The 6,000-nt window shown below is 34.6% G+C and overlaps 1 long non-coding RNA gene across 1 annotated transcript in view; it reads left to right on the top strand.

Annotated features, from left to right (window-relative positions):
* The first annotated feature begins 2,885 nt into the window (after positions 1–2,885).
* Positions 2,886–6,000, top strand: part of LOC128075790 (uncharacterized) — a 212,269-nt gene continuing 209,154 nt past the window's right edge. The window contains exon 1 of the long non-coding RNA XR_008204112.1: positions 2,886–2,954. This is a non-coding gene — a long non-coding RNA (uncharacterized LOC128075790). The remainder of the gene's footprint in view (positions 2,955–6,000) is intronic.

Below are 6,000 nucleotides of genomic sequence, written 5' to 3'. Positions count from 1 at the left end.
TTTCCCCAGAAATCTGTTTTGCCAACATTGGAGAGGAGACAGTAGCCTAAATACACCGGCATGGACTGAACTGGACCAGGTTCAGTTATTCCTGTTTGCTAAATATGCAAAATTTGCAGCAGTGCCCTACAGCAGAAGCTGTAATCACTGACAGACAGATAGGGAACAATTGGCTAAATAATGATATTTTTCCAGAAAATGATCTAAAGATCATTTTGTTTCACAAGCAAAATAAGTTGTAATTCCTCTTCTTTGTAAGTCAGTAATTCCTCTGTGGAAGGGAAATTCGTATTTCATAACTGGTAAGTTATGGCATATCTGACACAGATTATACGGCCTTACCTATCATTCCTTTCCAAGAAAGACATCATAAATTTGGAGAGAATCAAAAAAAAATCAGGAATGATTAAAACCCTCAAAAGTATGATCTACAATATAAATTTGAAGTAATTTTGGTAATTAAAAGGGGGAAACCTGATAGGGACTTCAGAAATGTGGATAGCTGATTTTGCTTGGAATTTTAACACTAAACACTTGGACATTGCAGAGAACTTCATTGAATAACTGTAGGAATAAGCTTTCCTGAGGAGATTGACTTCAATGCTGTAGTCTTCTAAAAATATACTAATAGTGAGCCCAGGTAATGTGCTTTAGGGAAATGAAGTAATTAGGTGACCTCTCTAGGTCATCAAATTTTATTATTTTTTTTCCCCCTTGATTTCCTGTTTGGTATGAGCATTATTGTGGCACAGTTCATAATTTATCACTGTACTTTCACTAGAACTATTTAGCTAAAATTTTTTTTTTTTTTTAAATCTCTCTTTCAAAACTAGTGATTACTATGAAGCTAAGATCTATTTCTTACAATTTCCTTAGGCTCAGTATTCTCATCTCTGTGAGTATTGTCTGTCAGCTTTCCATGATTTCTGAGTTTTTGGTTTTCTCCATAATGGGTGGCTTTTCTCTGTTAAAAAAATAAATAAATAAATTTGTCCTTTCCAAATTTTGAAAGAAAAAAAAAAGATATCCCGAATTATTACATCTTCAGGTCCATTTTTACTGGAATGTAAAATCCTTCATGTGTTTAGAGAGACTTTTGAAAAATTGAGAAGTGCTGTTCAGTACATTTCTTCTTCTTTCTGCAAGTATCATCCAGATGTATGCATATGCATATATGTGTCAATGAAGTATCAATACCATAAAAACATAATTTATTTGTATGCAGCTTCACTTTAGATGTTATAATCTAATGAAACATTCAGGACTGTTGTAATTAGAAGTAATGAAGTGTTTGATTTTCAATATTAATATAAACTTTTTAATGTAATCACCAGAAGCTCAAGATTTATGGTTGTCTTACTAGCAGAACTACTCTTACTCCCCAGTAAAGCTTCAAGAATGAAATGAAGGGCATATTGTGAATAAGGTAGGCAAAATGAATGAATCTCTCTCAAACTCCAGTGATCAGAAACCGTTTTATTATATCAAAGACTTATAGTATAATGCATGTCAGAACAGAACATAAATTCACTTGACATAAAATTATACTTTTTAATGAAAACAAGCTACAGATGGATGGAAATTTCTACTGAATGCTCTGTCAATCCTTTGCCATTCTGAGAACAGTTGGCAACAATAAATATGGAGAAAAAGTGAAGATCTTTCTACTCAATTTTACACATCATTTACTCTACTGGTACTGATTTCCTCTTAAAATGGACATTCTCCAATGTCACATGTGGTATTGTGGAAGGAAAAGTTACTCTGAAAGTTGCTGGAACTGTTCAAAGGGAGTAGCTTTATTTGTACTGGGCCCACTGGAATCACCACGTTATTTTCTCTAATATGGCAAGGACATTGGCTTGGTTTGGTTTGTTACCATGAAAATTGACATTTTTTAGTTTCTCCCATACTATTTATCACAGGATATGTGGAATTTTTCTGTTTGGTGAAGTAGCTCAACAAAGAGACTTAATTTTATTTATGCTTAATAGAGATTTACTTCAGCAACAGAATACTCATGGCTAATATGGCTTACACAGTGCTGTGGTAGTGAAGTAGGAGGGCAAAATATGTGTGCTATACTGAAATGCCAGATAGTTTTTGATGGTATCAGGTACGTTTTGTGTGTCTGCTAAATCTTGCTTTAGCAGGCAAAAAAATCTTCAAACTCTCTCTGGTATGGCTACTAATATGTTCTTAAGGCATATTCCTATATTTAATTCTCTATTAACAGCATAGCTATTAATATTGTTCTGTAGGAAGGAAAGACAAAAGTCTGGCTTTCCTATGTCAGCATTCTTTTCACAGCACAGTAAAATTGTATATGAAATGAGTACTTTCTATTTTTCTCACAGACAGGATAGGCTAAGGAAAATTTTTTAAAGCAGCTAAATACATTTAATTAGTTAAAATATAGACATTGTTGCAATTTTCCTACTGGAATTATCTCCACTTCTAACTGTTTTTGAATCAGTAGTGTTATTTCTGACTATCAAAGTATCGAAGTATTCTTGTGGAATCTATCTTTGGATACATACTGTCTGTGTTAATGATGTGTTTGAGCATGGTAGTACTTAAGGAACTACTTGAAGCTTTTATAGAATGTTGTTTGCACTTCGACTCACTTAATACAATTTTATCTCTTTAAAAGTGCCAGAAGTATCAACTTCACATTTATGTCAGTACATGCTTCATGAAATTGTTGAATAGTCTTGTTCCTCTGAACTTGAGATTGGTTCTCTGCCACGTTTGCCTTTGTGTAAAGACAGTTGGGTCAATAATTAATGAAAACAAAGTAAAACTGCTACTGACAGGTTGGCTTTGAAAAGCAATCTTTGAGATAAACATAAATTTCAGTATATATCTCACCATTGATTCACATAGTTTTTGTTAATGTCAGAAGATATTTGCTTGAAGCCCTAGAGAATTTCTCAGGCCTTGGGATTTATCAAGTTGGAAAATGAATTTACATACAACGTTTGTTTGAAGCCTTAGAAGTCTGAGAAGGATAATACATTCTGTTGAATCTGGTCTATTTTCTATTTGTGATTCTGTACTGTTTGCTTTGGAAGCAGGAGGAGGAAAGCTTTTTTTTTTTGTGTGTGTGTGTGTGTATGTCCCTTTTTAAAATGATAATGCAATTACAATTTAGAACTATATTAGAAAAAAAAATAATTGATTGCTGAATTACTTCAACATTTAATAACCAGTGTATGCTAATAAATCATGACTTAGAATTTAAATCACTTCTAAACACTTTGAACATTTTGGGAGCCGGACTGAGTTTAGATCCTCTCTTTGATCAGATCAACTGTTTAGTAACCACTATGCCTTTTGACACAAACCTACCGTGGAGGATTTTTGCACTGTTACAATACTCAGTTATTTCAGCTTTTCTTCCATTTTCTTCCATTTTCTACCTCCCTTGTTTTTTGTCATCTTTTACCCATATGATTTTGCAGATGAATAACTTTAAAAGCTGAAAATCTTACTCTTCTTTCTTTAGTAAGTTTTTAGTTATCGGTGTGTTTTGGATAGTTCTGTTTTTCCTTTAAAAAAAACAGGAGAAAATCATACGAAAATTTGATCATACAAATGTTTGCAAACTACTGAATTAATATATTGTGGATAGACTTCAATTCACAGATTACATTTACACATCATGTTTACAGCATAGTGCTCCTGGGGAGGAAATACTGCATGATGCCCATCAAATATTATACATCAATCTGTGTTTGTAATGTTTGTCAGCATCAAGATTTTTTGCTTGATTCATGTTCCTAAGAAAGGAAAAATACAACTGAACTGCAGTTTTCCCTTTCATATCAACTTCTACACTGGAATTTGAGGCAGCTTATTCAGTTTTATTAGTGCAGAATTCTCGATGTGCAATTCAACTGATGGAGTGAAACAGAAAATTCAAAGCATGGTCATTTCTGTGACTTTACAAAAATCTACCATGAACTAGGAATGCATTAACCAAGCACTCAAATTTTGACTGCATTGTAATTTATGCCAGTAGAAGGTCTGCATTAGCATCAGTGAGCTACTGCTAAGTGCTAAGGTCAGTTGTGCATTTCATACTTCAGCTGCAAAGGAGGAATTTTATTGCTTTTCATAGTCATGGTACAGTGGAAAAGGTGCTTTATGATGCCACAGACAATTAATTGAGGTACATTACCTAGAAACCAAAAAGGTCACACATGGAACATAATTGACACCTCATAACCCCTATTAATGATTACAGAAATGCAAATTAGTACTTTTCATTTTCCACTCAGTAGCATAACTCTTCTCTAGCTTTGAATTATGTTTCCACTTGCTTACAGTCTTTACTCTATAAAATGTTCAATTTACTTTTTTAGAAAATAACATCAGTCTACATTAAAAATTATATATTGTACAAATTGCACTATTCCTAAAAAGTCTATTAAGCTGCAATTATATTTCTATGTAATAGGCACAGAGTAAGAACAAGAACTGATACAAATATATGAGTAACACATTTCTTGATGCTTCAGTAATCCCCAGGCTTGTGTACTTTGTTTCGTGGGATTTCAGAGAAATGCTTGCTCTTACTTGTGAAGAGAAATTTGAAAACCTACCAGAATTTCATACAATGATGAAAAAAATAGAGATTATTTAAAAGCTTTTGTGACTCTGTTGTGGTTGTTCAGTGCAAAAGGAAAAATCATAAAACAGAAAAATATGAAGGCATCAGTTAAGCTTTCTGACCAGTTTTGCACACCCACTCAAAGTTTGTCAGGTCCTATTGATTCTACTGTGATGTTACAGCTTACTAGTACTTTCTAGTGCTTGTATTCTGATCTGCAGCATCGTAGCATGACATCATTGAACAGTGAGTTCTCCTTTCTTTGTAGTCTGTAACGTGTTTAATAGTGAATATGATCGAAGGCATATTTAGTGGAGTGTGAAAATTCTTTAAAATAGAACTATTTATTTTCTCTCTTGACAAAATTCATCTGAAACATAGATCCTCTGCAGATCCTCTGCAGCTTCCTCTGCTCAGTCAAAGACTGTGAAGGAGTAAGATAAGAGACTTTTGTATTCACCTCTGAGCCTGGAGCCATGCCTCCTTGCTATCCTGAGAAGCTTCCAGGTATGCTTGAATTTAGATGCCAGAAGTTCTCAGAGTCTTAATATCTGCTATGCTTTACATATATGCACAGAAGACATTAAGTGTTACACCAACATTTAAAAAAAAAAAAAAAAAAAAAAAAAAAAAGAAACAAAAAAACCTTTCAAGACCAATTAATGGGAAACTTTGAGTCATAGGTTCTCAAGTATACCTAACTTTGAAATTAGTTCTGAATCCTTGGGAGCATGGACATGCAACACAGGTGTTTTGGTATGTATTTCAGTGAGGATGGTCAAGCACTGCAGCTTGCCCATGTGGTCCCAGCCCCCTCCACAGGGTGACATCCAGAATCTGCATAGCAGCCAGCTCCAGATTAACCCTTCTGTGAGCAGCAGAGCAACCTCCAGAGGTCAATTCCCATCTCAACACATTTGTGATTCCCCTCTACATGTTGCTGGACATCCTGAGTAGGACACAAATGCCATCTTCATTAGCATTTATTTAATTGCTTATGCAAACCTGTATCTGCCTCTAGATGATGTTAGCTCACAAGTTAAGGTTTCGTATGCCTTGTGTCCTGGTGTCTTTCACAGAGAGATGAGGTTTTTTGGCTCCTGTTCTCTGCCATGTCTTTGTTCTCAGACATCATCTCACTGATGTCATTAGGCTGCAGCAGATCTTAATGTAGTCCCCAAGCACCTTCTTTATGGGCCTTGTAGGCTCTGCAGATGTAGTAAAACAAATGTAAAGACCAATGTGGCCTTTCTTGAACTTTCTCAATTTTTCCCAAGAGCATCTAAGGACCGATCATCCACATCCAGCTATCCCTGCTGATCTATACTATCAGTAATTAAAGGCTGTGCATTAGACCCCCCAAAATTACTCAAAGAATTCAAAAA

Source organism: Tympanuchus pallidicinctus, unplaced genomic scaffold (assembly GCF_026119805.1).
Source record: "Tympanuchus pallidicinctus isolate F22 unplaced genomic scaffold, pur_lepc_1.0 scaffold13, whole genome shotgun sequence".
NCBI lineage: Eukaryota > Metazoa > Chordata > Aves > Galliformes > Phasianidae > Tympanuchus > Tympanuchus pallidicinctus.
This window is presented reverse-complemented; position numbering and strand designations above follow the sequence as displayed.